General features: G+C 47.0%; 1 pseudogene; it reads right to left on the reverse strand.

Annotated features, from left to right (window-relative positions):
• LOC116470645 (keratin, type I cytoskeletal 18-like) overlaps window positions 1-10,364 on the reverse strand; it is a 29,326-nt pseudogene extending 18,962 nt beyond the window's left edge.
• Between the last annotated feature and the right edge of the window lie 2,253 nt (window positions 10,365-12,617).

Here is a 12,617-nt window from a genome sequence, read left to right on the forward strand (position 1 = left end):
CTAGTTTTTGTATTTTTAGTAAAGATGGGGTTTCACCATGTTGGCCAGGCTGGTCTTGAACTCCTGACCTCAGGTGATCTGCCCACCTCAGCCTTTTAAAGTGCTGGGATTACAGGTGTGAGCCACCGTGCCCAGCCTGGAGGCACTATTTTTTATAGATTATAGTTTTACTATTGTAATTGTGATCAGCATTATTCTCATTTTTTGAAGTGAGGATACTGAGATTCAAAAGAACATAACTTGCCCAAGGTCATGCAAAGAGGAGGTGGCAGAACCAACACCAGAACTCAGGACTATTACTTAGATTCACATACCATAACCCTTGAGACCCAACCTTGCACCTGGATAAATATAGCATTGATCTTTTTAAACTTGCTGTTGCTATTTAAAAACATTGCTTTCTCTTAAAGTAAACACTGATATTTTATGGATTAGAATTACAAGGTCCCCCAAATTGTGGAAATTAAAATACAAGCGATTTCAAAAAATAGGTTGGGGATGTTTCTGGCATTTTAAAAAGACAAATATTCAAGCTGATGGATATCCCAAGTACACTGATTTGTCCTTTACAAATTATATGAACGTATTAGATTATCACATGTACTGCAACAAAAAAAGAAAATAGGTTGGATACAGATTACTCCTGGCTCCCCCAAGAAATATTCATTCATTTCCCTTTGCTCCTTAAAGTTCTTCAATGGAAAATTGTGATAAGCAGTGGATTAAATCAAGTCCATTTTGCAGATGAAAAAAACCGAGGCTCAGAGGTACTGTTTTCATTAAGCATTGTTACATCCATTTAGCTGATAGATAGCCTTTAAAAAAAATCAGAAGCACATATTATTTCTTGGTTTATATTGAATTTAAATCCTCTTTCTAAGTCAATAATTTCTTTTGACATTTCACATGCAAGCACTGATAAATTCTGAGAGTAAAGACTGCCTGCTCTCATACAGCTTACATTCCAGAGGCTAAAGTGAGTTCCAGATTAGGAAAGGTCTTTGGGCAAAATAAAGGTTTGCTCAACACTCCCTATTACTTCATATTCTATACTGTACAGCACTTATTTTCAGAACGTTGTTCTAGGACCTCTGGGGGCACCAAGACCTTTGCAGAGGATCTGCAGGATCAATGTTATTTTGGTAATAATAAGATTTTTTTGCTCTACTGACGTTTGCACTAATAGCACAAAAGCAATGAAAGGTAAAACTGCCAAGGCTTAGCAGGAATCAAGGTGGTGGCACCAAACTGCACTAGTGATCACTGTATTCTTCACCGTTCACCTGAATGGGAAAAAAGCTAGTTTCACTCTAGAATGCCCTTGACGAAGCAGAGTTCAGGTGTTTTTAATATTCTGTGTAATGAAACAGGAAGTGTGCAAAAAGCACTCGCGCTGCATATGAAGCTTCACTGCATACTTGGCTTGGCTGCGGGCAAAGAGCATTTGCCACAACTTGAGTTGCGAGCTGAACTTTCTACTTCTCTCAGCAGAACATCATTTTTACTTTGAAAGAACAACTGGCAGATGACGATGGTTTTTCACTCTTGAGTATTCCAGACATATTCTTGAAAATGAAACAAATTTGTCAACTCAAGAAAACCTGACAGAATTTGTTGCATTGACAAAATTAGAGCTTTTATGCAATATATATATATATAGAATTTTGGAAAACGTGTTTCTGCCACTGTGAGCTTGCACTTAAAGTCTCCTGATGACATTAGGGGTATTCTTAACTATTTAAAAAAATATATTATACAAGGCAATGTTTCAAAATAACTCAGTGCAGCACCACTTATATTTTCTCCTATACTGCAACCAAAGCAACATATTACAATAGATTGAATGCAGATGCCAATGAGAATCCAGCTACCCTCTGGTAATCCAGATGTTTAAAAAGATTTGCAAAATGTATTGTTTTGTTTGGGAAAAATCAAGTTATCTTTCATAAAACACTGTCTTAACACGTATCGTGTTTATGATTTTTCATATGAATATATTCATATTTTAAAATTTATCAATTTTATTTCTATATAGTAACTACGGATTCGTATAATTCACTTAATAACTCTTTGAGAGCCTCAATAATTTCTAAGAATGTAAAGGGGTCCTGAAAACAAAATATTTGAGAACCACTGCCAATGGTAAAGAAGGGAGGCTTGCATTGCTCTGGTATTTCCCAGCTGTGCCCAGACCCTTTCAGGATTGTAAATGCCTGTCTCTCCGGGCTTAGGCTGTGATGGGGGCACCAGAAGTCTCCTTTGCATAGAGTCCTGGCCAAAAACAGATGGCAGACTCAGAAGAGTTCATTCAGGAAAATCTAATGGCCTACGTACTAAAGTCTGGACCAGGCTTAAGGACAGACACCAAGAAAGGTAAGAAGGCACCCAGGTTGTTAATTGTGTGATGCCATTGCTACCCCCAGGGCCTGAATGGGCAAAGGAGGGAGTGATCACCTGAACCGAGCCAGGTCTGTAGCTGTAGAACAGACCTGCAGTGCCACAACTGTGGCCTTGAATGGTGAAGCACCACTACTATCAACCTGTAGCCTAGAAAATCCTCGAATAATAAATGCACCAAACTCTCTCTCCTCTGGCCCTTCAAGCTCCTTTTGGTGCCACCAGTTGGCTGGACCCAGCCAGAAGCCAGAGGGAAAGGATCCTGATAGTGCAGTCCAAGGAAGCCGGCCTCCTGGGGCTTGAGCAGGATGGGGAAGCAGAGAGAATGTTGTGGACTGAATGGTGTCCCCCCAGATTCATGGGTTGAAGCCCTAACCTCCAATGTGATGGTATTTGGAGGGGAGGCCTTTGGATGATAACTGGGTTTAGTTGAGGTCATGAGGCTGGGATTAGTGCCCTAATGAGAAGAGACACTAGTGCGCGCTCTCTCTGTCATATGAGGGCACCATGAGAAGGCACCATGAGCCAGGAACCTGATCATGCTGGCACCCTGATCTCAGACTTCCAGCCTCCAGAAATGTGAGAAGATGAATGGCTGTTGTTTAAGCCACCCAGTCTATGGTATTTTGTTCTGGCGCTGAGATGGCTAATACATATGGTAAAAATGGGGGCAAGGGACCCACAGAGAACACCTAGCACAGAAGTGAGGTGGTTTACTATAACCTTGAACCACCAACTGGGGTCACAGCAGGTGATGCCTCACAGCTGGGCTGAATGGATCTTGACGGTCAAGGGCCACTGTCCCCAGCTCCATGCACCCTCAGTAACTGCCTCTAGGGAAATGGCTGGCTAGAGGATTCCAAATGATCATGACAATAGCAACAACAACACCCGGCATTTGTAGATCACTTACTCTTTAATCTTATCTCATTATCTCACTTACTCTTCACCACAGTCCTATAAAGCAGGAATAATTTTTAGCCCTGTTTTACTATGAGGACACTGAGGCTCAGTGAGGCTGAAACACCACCTTAAGTCAGGAGCCAGATTTCCAACCAAGGCCATCTGGTTCCACACTCTTTGCTTTTCTACTGTCTACTACCATGACAGCTTCTTTAGCCTTCTTAGTGAGAGGACTGAGTCTAGTCTTCCAAGTAGGGGTTATATATTTAATTCCATGAACCAAAAGACTCTAGTGTCAAGAATTGTGAAGGATCTAAGATTTTACCCTGCTTTCATGCTAATAATTTTATCTACTTCAGTTTCACGGACGCTGTCAGAAGATACAAGACTCCTGGGTCAGAGACAAAAGACAATTATTCAAAGCACAGCAAGCAGCGTGAGTTCATATTTATGTCAGTTTCCCCTGCCCCAATTCCCACAGAATGAAGTGAAAAGGGCCAGGTGACTTTGCACTTATAGGTGACAGGAGAGGATACCAAGATGAGAGAAACCAAATATTTTATACTGAGCAGTAAGCCTATCTGACCTTTACCCTAGAGGGAGACATTCTGGATAGTAAACAAATCTACACTTTGCTCTGGAGAAAGACACTATCTGTCTCTGTCTTCCAAGGCTGCTCCTTACATAAACATCCTTGTAAAGATAAAGGCAGCCAGCTGGTAAGAGACACAGGAGACCCATGGAGAATTGTCTCCTAAAGCTCAGAATTCCCCAGACTTGCACACATCACCTAACTGGATATGTCACCTTGTCCAAGTCCAGGACAAACAAGGTCCTGGGAGCACCTTAGAGCAGGGAGTACAGTGGCCTCTTATTCCAGCAGACACCAGGCATGTGGTAGGCACTGCACAATCAGCCTCTCATAACCACCAGAAGTCAATAGCCCTGCAGGCCCTAAGACTTGAGTATCAGGACCTGGCAGTGATGAGGGTGGGGAGTCAGGGGAAGATGATAGGGAAAGGATTATAAAACAAAAGTGAAAGGCAAAATGAAATGCAAAAATCAAAGTGATGTCACCTGTGTCTTCCTTCATTTGCTCATTTGCTAGATGGGAATAATCCCTACCTCCTAAGGCTGGGTGAGGATTTCCTAAAGTCAAGCATGTAACATGCTTAGCATGGCCCCTGTAACTACGACAGCTCCACAAATGCAAACTACACGACAAGTGAGGAACATTAGATGACAGTCATGCTTCGATTTAAGTAAATTTAATTTTAAAAATATAAACTTCCTAGAGGAAGTTTTCTTTGTTCCTGCGGCTGTTGGTCTAACAAGTTAATTCCTTTGGTGGATTTCCAGTAAGATCTAATTTGCAAAAAAATGCATTTGACACCAAATATTTCATAATCCATCTAAATACATACCCTGGGCCAATTTGTGTTGCAGTAGAACCACCTGTCCTTACTTCATGCTATTCGTTGGAGTATAACAGTGCATCGCAAACAAGAATCACCCCCTGGGGCTTGTTAAGACAGATTCTGATTTACTAGGTGTGGGATGATGCCTGAGATTCTGCACTTCTATGAGCTCCCAAGTGATGCCACTTGTTCAGGAAGCATACCTTGAGTAGCAAGAGATGAAAACACAGTAGCACTATCTTATACGGAAGTTAGGCTTCCCTAGAACATAAAAAGCCAAGGGAGGAGAGGCAGGCTTTTGCCAGCCACTCTGTGGTTGTCATTAGTGCCTGCCTTTGGGTGGGTGCTTTCTTCTTCAGCCCATGCTCCAGCCCCGTCGACTCTTACCTACTGTACAATCTGCACTACCTCATGGCCCCATGTGTCCTCCACCCCACCACCCAACCCCTGTTCAATTACCCAGAGGAGGCGGGAGGGAGGAGTTTTCCGTCAACTGTTCCCCTCTCCTCTCAGGGCCAAGGGGAGGCTGGGCCACCCGCCTCTGTTTACTGTAAACACAAGGAGCTGCTGTTCAGGCTTCCACTAACCCTCTCTCCACCGCCCAGGGCTTCTGTTGGCCCAAAGCTCCTGGAGGCCACCTTCAGCCTCCCTTTCTCCCTAAAGCCCTCGTCTAGGGCTGACCCTGTAGGCTGCCCCAGATCCTCAGAAGGGGAGCTGCAGAGATCTTAGGATGGATCTGCTGTATCTGAACTGACACAAGTTTTCTTGTGCCCCCTACATATTGGAGACATCCCTTCCTCCTGCTCTCCCTCCCTCCTGTTCACTTGACTTCTTCTACCTTTCTGTAGTAGTCAACACTCTTATTTACAAGTGACAGATATACTGCACAAACTAGCATTAGAAGGAAATATAAAAGAATAAAACAGGCCGGGTGCGGTGGCTCACGCCTGTAACCCCAGCACTTTAGGAGGCAGAGGCGGGCGGATCACGAGGTCAGGAGATCGAGACCATCCTGGCTAACACAGTGAAACCCCGTCTCTACTAAAAATACAAAAAATTAGCCGGGCGTGGTGGTGGGCACCTGTAGTCCCAGCTACTCGGGAGGCTGAGGCAGGAGAATGGCGTGAACTTGCAGTGAGCCAAGATTGTGCCACTGCACTCCAACCTGGGCGACAGAGCGAGACTCTGTCTCAAAAAAAAAAAAAAAAAAAAAAGAATAAAACAAAAAACTAGTGGCTTACAAAACCAAGAAGGGGCTTCAGGTTCAGCAAGATCCAGGGGTTCAAATGATATGGTCAATTCTTGCTTTCTCCATCCCGCTGTGCTGCAATCATTGTCTCCTACCAGATTGCATCCAAGAGTCTTCAGCTCTAATTTTATATTCTCTCAGCCTAGTTAACCTGTTAAAAAAACAGGTTCTACCTGAACCAAATGAAACTGTGATGTCCACAACACACTTTCTCTTTCCTTCGATCCCTCTTTCCACCTCTTATTCCAATGTAAATAAGGTGAGGTTGCTATCTTTTGTCCTCAAAGATCTTACAGTCTAATGGGGAAGGCATAGGGTATATACCAATAGCTACAACATTCTATTATCAGGACCATGGAAAAAAGTATGTGCAGATTCCACACACTTCTATTGGGTTCCTGGTACATGCCAGTTCTACACTACTCACTTCCACTTCTGTAACCTGAGCTGACCCACAAGTGTCTGCAGTGCCCATAGCAGGAGGAGCTGTCAGGGTGCAGCTCATGACAGGGGAATCTCCACCAGACCAGGCCATTTCGGCTCACTGAAGCAGTGTCCCAAGCAGGGAGCAAGGAGAACTGGGAAACCCTAGGCAACTCCAGTGGCTCTGCCTTTCCATCCAAGCATGTCCCAGCAGGGAGATAAGGGGCAGTGCAAGGGGAAGGGAAGGGAGAGGGGGCAATAGGCATACATTGTGAACACAGCTGGGCATAAAAAGAGATGGGCCAGGACTCACACTGCACTGCACCCACACAATATAAAACTCCTAAACTCATGAGTGTCTTTCATGTGGAGACCAAGGATGGCTCCAGAGAGGTTCACAACCACCCTGAGATTGTATGCAACAGGTCATGTGAGCATGGAGGGTGCAGTTTTTGGGGGAGATGGTTGCTAGCTTCCATCACATTCTCAAAGACATTCACTATACCTTCATGACAGACCCAGAATCTGACAGTAATGCTCCAACGCTGCTGCCAACCCAGTCCAAGCCACCTCCCCTTGTAGCTGTCCTACCTTTTCACCTTATCTCCAGGCCTCAATTCAAGGGCCTCATCTCATCCCTATCTCACTCTAAATTCCTCATGCTAGCCTGGTTTCAAACCTAGTTCTGCCTACTAGCCATGTGATCTCTCTCTCTAAGCCTCAGTTTCCTCATTTGTAAAATGGCCTGGTAATAATAACACAATCTTGAGAGCAAAGGCCTCATTAAATGGTGCCTATGGTACCCTCCTTCTCTCACCCTCCTGCCAGTCCCATCACAGAGCTAATAACTTTTATCAGGTGTAGTTTATGTCATAATTCACGTTCTTCTCTTGCAGGGATGCTGAAAGGATTTGAGATGATGCTTTCATTAAAGCATCCAGTGCAACACTTGGCAAGAGACAGTGCAAAGTCACAGGAAATTTTTTACCTCCTGACTTCATCTCTTACCCCTTTATCTGATTCCTGCCCTACAAACTGGGTTTCTGAGTCTTCTAGCCCAAAAGGGCCCAGGGAGGTTTCCTCCCGCCACCCAAGGTGTCCTTCCCCACCCCATCTCCTGACTGACATTGGGACACTGAGACCCCAGTAGTTAGGGGCCCATTGGACCCCTCTCTGGCCGAGCCAGGTCTCTGACTGACACCAGCATTTCCAAGAAAACCAGTTCACAGGGCTCCATGTAGGAAAAGCAGGCCCTTTCAGGAGCTAGCACTTAGGCAGGATTTCCATTTTTTTTTCCCCAAATCTTGATGATCTTACATTGAAAACATGTATCACCTTGCTAGTTTCTGGCAGCAGTGCCCAGGCACAGAGATATGGGAACTAGAGCTGCTGGGTCCTTACACTCTCAGCTGAGGGAAGCCTCTGCCCTTCCCACACCCTGCTCTGCAGGGCAGCACCCCCAGCGCTTACCCACCAGGGAACTGGGCCTGTTCAGTGTTCTCTGAGCAGCTGTCCCAGATGCCCCCAGAAGGCCAGGAATGGGTGGGCTGAGGTCTGAGGGCCAATTCTCAGAGACAGAGCAAACACTGCCTGATTCTAGAGGGAGTTGCAGCTCAAACCCCTTGGAGACAGAAGAGGGAAGGAGAATTAAAGTGTAGTAAGGGTGTCGATGGACCAGGTCCTTTGGGAACATTATCTTATTTAAGCCACATAGCGGCCTTGGGATAAAGATCATTATAGCCAATTTGCACAGAAAAAGCAAAAAACAAGCCTCTGTAAAGTTATCTTATTCCAAGGTCACACCACCGAAGGTGGCAGAGTCAGGGTTTGACCTAATTCTGCTCACTACTTTCTGGCTGTGCAACCTTGGGTAACATCCTTCCTCTCTCTGGGCTTCAGCTTCTATATCTACGCAATGTGGCACTAATAATACCACCTCATGAGATGCTCTGCAGCTTCATGAGATAGCCCACGTCAAGCACTTGGCATGGTGCCAGGCATACAACACATTTTTTGAATGAGTGAGTGAGTGAAGGAATGGATGATTGGGAGGCAACTCAGCTCCAGCCCCATTTAAAACTCTGTATTTCATCCATGATTTGTGGAGCTCGTATTGACACCAGAGAGTGCCAAGTTTCCCAAGTTCCCATCAGTCTCATGATATCAGCCTGAGGATTTTTCTTCACTGAAAGAACTTCTCCAGCTCCACTAGTGAAAATCCTGTCTGGCCAATGGCCACCAATTCTGAGAGTCTTTGTGGGAACCCAGCAGCTGAATGTAGAGACCTGCCTGACACTCTCATTCCAGAACGTTCCACGTCCTAGCTAGGTGTACCCGTTCTTTAGCTCCTCTAAAAGCACTGCCTATTGCTGGAGGCAAGAGACCAAGCCCCCAGAATAACAGGAGCCCTGAAAATAGCTTCCATTCAGCGTGCCCCCTGAGGACAGACACCACCTTGCCTCACCATTGTGTCTTCAGTTTGCTATGGGGTGCCTCGCACCTGAGAGATGCTCAATAACTGTTTGTGGAATGAATAGAATCCAAAAAGAGTTGAACATAAATGTGCAGGACTTGCGAGTTCTTCCGTGTGCAGGCAACACTGGGGCTTCAGGGGGATGCTGGTGCCCAGCAACAACTCGTATGTGGCCCTGGGGTCTGTTTCCAGGACGGCGGGATCCCCTGGTCTGTATTTTGTGAAAAGATGAGTTCCCTGGATCCATTTGACCGGGTTTCATTGAAGGACATTTGAAAAAGGAAACTGGGGAAGGCAAATTAGCCTCCCTGGCTTCCTGCAGAGAGCACCTTTCATGAGACTGTCATTTCGAGTTTCCTCTTCCTCTTGTTTTGGTTCGCACATTCCCACAGCCTCCCTCAGAGAACAGATTGAACCCCTATTTTCCTCAGTGAAGATCACATCAGTGCAAGGACATCCTGTCTGGATGGCTAGGAAGTGCCCCAGGAGATGTCTATCGTGCATCTGGGCCCCACAGGAGCAAGCTTCTGGCTGCCATCTCTTAGCATCTCACAGCCTTTGCACCGTGCAACAGCGCCTCTCCCCACTGTTAAGCAGGCCCAGGGCTGATTGCCAGTCACTTCCAGAAGGATGAAGTTCAAAGGGATATCTGGAGCAAACAGACTTCAGGTGGCAGGCAAGCCGCTGGGTGCAGCATGAGCAGGGTCTCCCAGCAGAACAGGGAGAATTTTTTACCTCCCTGCATCCATTGGAGGGGTTAAGACCTTGAACACTGGGGTATGAAAGTTCGGGGGCCCAAACTTGGCTCCACCACAAACCAATTGTAAGACTTTGGGCAAGTTATTTAATCTTCTACAACCTCAGTTCCCAAACTACAAAATGAGCCTAGCAATAATGTCTCACCATGATACATTTTAAGATTAAATGAGCCAAAGCCTGTAAGTATCTGGTGCTTGGGAAATGCAAAGTCACACAGCTGCTGGTGGGCACGCATCGCTTGGCCATCCGATAATCTGCCTCGCCCACTAGACTGTGAACTACTCAACAGCAGGAACTCAGGTGACCAAGACAGGGCCTGGCCTGTAGTAGGTGCTCATCAGTTATTTGTTGAAGACATGTCAGACGAGGCTGAGTGGAGATGACACTCACTGTTGTCACGTTAGTAGTATTGGTTTATTTTCCTGTCTCCTTAACTAGACTGAGGTCCTGGAGAACACAGATGAGCCTTATTCTTCCACGTATTCCCAGTGCCTAGCACACTCTCCACCTCTCTGAGTCTCTGTTTCCCCCATTTATTCCCCCTATTTAGAAATAGAAGCCCTACCTGGCAGGGTTTCTGAAGGTAACATGAGTCAATATATGTGAAACACTTTGCATGGTGCCTTGCCTTTGTAAGAGCCCCATTATGACAACTGTGATCATAACTACTTTACGTAAAGGTTTCTGACCCAGTGTCCAGGGCTTGCAGGTAAGCTTCCACATACTCCCAGGGTGTGGCCATCTGAGCTGATTCATGGACGAGCTTGGAGACTTCCTACCACTTACTAAGGGCCAGCCTCTTATACACCAGGACCTGCATGGGCTCCTTTAAGTGGGAAGTAACTTGCCCACGATCAGACACCTACTAATCAGTAGAGCTGAGATTTGAATGCAAGCATCTGGCTCCACAGCTGCCACGGCTGATCTTCACTGTTCAGCTTCCCTAAGGCCTGTTAGTTTCTCAGTCTGAGCACAACTGACCTTGTGAGCCAGATGGTTCTTGGCTGTGGGCAGCTGTCTGGTGCACTGTAGGGTGTCTAGCTGTATCCCTGCCTCTGCCACTAGATGCCATGACCTCCCCATGCCCTCAGAGTCGCAATGACCAAAAAAAGACTCCAGACACTGACAAATGTCCCCTGGGTTGAAAACCACCTTTCCCCTCTCCCAAACCCACAGGAGCCATCTCCCATGGGTGTACCAAGGCCATCGTCTCCTGAGACAGGAGTACCTCGGGAAGAAGTCTGAGCTCTGTTCCAGTTCCACTGACTTGAGAATGACCTGGCGAGTCAACCTCCTCTGTCAGGATCACTTTTCTCATCAGCAAAGGGCACCAATGTCCACCAAACTGCCCGACTCAGAAATGTTGGCACCACCCTTGACCCTCTCCCTTCCTCACCACCCTCACCTTATCTCTCACTCAGTCCTATTGGCACTATCTCCTAATTATTGTTCAAATCCATCCCCTCCATTCTCCCTCCTTCTCTTTTCCTACCTCGGTTCAGGACGCTATGTCTCACCTCTGGATCAGCCTTTCAGACAATGTCTGCCTCCAACCCAGCCTCTCAAGTCCAGGGTGGTTTTCCCAAAACACAAATCTGATCACTCCCTACCTTAGGTGTTTTCTGAGAGCATTCTCCGCTCCTGAAAGCGTTGAAATGATGCAAAGCCCAGTTAAACTCTAAGCTCAGGCAGAGCTGGGGACAAGCCTCACTCTAGGCTCTTAGCTCCCTGATCATGAGTTGCCCTGTCTGTCTCTTCTACTGCATGGTACAACCTGTGCAGGCAGGCAGGGATGTCTTGGTCCCTGGGCCCTCAGTGTGCAGCATGGGATGCACACAGCCAGCACTCAGCAAGCACTCACTGGGTGGACAGATGAATAAATGGATAGATGGATGGAGAGTGGTGCAGGCCTGTGCAGTGCTCTAAGCTAGGGAAGACATCCTGAGCCCACTGCAGGGGCTCCGGAAATATTTGTGGGGAGACAGATTCCTATCCTCAACTTCAAGGGGTTCTCCACTGTAAGAGGAAGATCAGTGCCCTTCCTATATGGGCATTTTACATCCTGGGGCAGGGATGTGCACAGTGAGATGGACAGGATACAGGAGATTTGCTAGGCGCCTGACAGCTCTCCTCTGAGCCAGACTTTCCTTACAGGAACTAGTTAGAGGAGGGGATCTCTTCCCAAAGAACAAGACCCTGGAGACTGGGGGCATCTGACTGACTTTATTTTAGGCAACACTGACAAGAAGTTTCACTGTGTTTACTTGGCAGGTGCAACCTCACTCTGTTCAGTGGGTTTTCCCTCCGGGGTGGGGAACAGGTTCATTCTAGCAGAGGGGCTGCTGGGGCCGGCATGGCGATGGCCATTGAGGGCACACAGCACCCTGGTTCCTCATCCTCCCGCAGCACCCTTGCCCTCCCCTGCCTGTCCCTGAGCCTGAGGGAGGGGGCCAGCCAGCCAGAACCTGGGGCTGGGGACGGTGACAGCTGCACCTGCCCAGAGTCAACAGGATTTGTTCCCCTGGATTTTCCACACTGGTGGTTCCAAGATCGGGTCTGATTGCCCGCGTACCTTTTAAGGCCTGCCCGGGAGCAGAGCAGGGCCTTGGGGAGGCTGTGGGCCTGAGTTGTCTGGAGAGAGCTCTCCTGAAGGTGGCAGGTGGATGTGACTCCCATTTAGCCCCCCTCCCCACCACAGACAGACACATACAAAGACATAATTGGTAGGAGCAAAGGAGCCAGGCCAGCAACAGAGCCTAGATTAGGGACCAGCTGAGGCCAGGCCAGGTGGGGGAAAAGGGACACTGCCAGCTTGGTCTGGAGCCAAGGAGATGCTGGCAGAATGAATATTAGGGCTCCAGCTCATTGGTTCTAGAATCGGAGCCTAGAGCCTTTAAGTGAGGGTGATTCAATAATAACTTTTAAGAGGGCAGGCTCTGCAGTCAACAACTGAGTCCCAACCCCAGTTTCTTCCCTTACTCTGTGTGATATTGAG

The sequence above is a fragment of the Hylobates moloch genome, unplaced genomic scaffold, assembly GCF_009828535.3.
Source record: "Hylobates moloch isolate HMO894 unplaced genomic scaffold, HMol_V3 SCAFFOLD_6, whole genome shotgun sequence".
Classification (NCBI taxonomy): Eukaryota; Metazoa; Chordata; class Mammalia; order Primates; family Hylobatidae; genus Hylobates; species Hylobates moloch.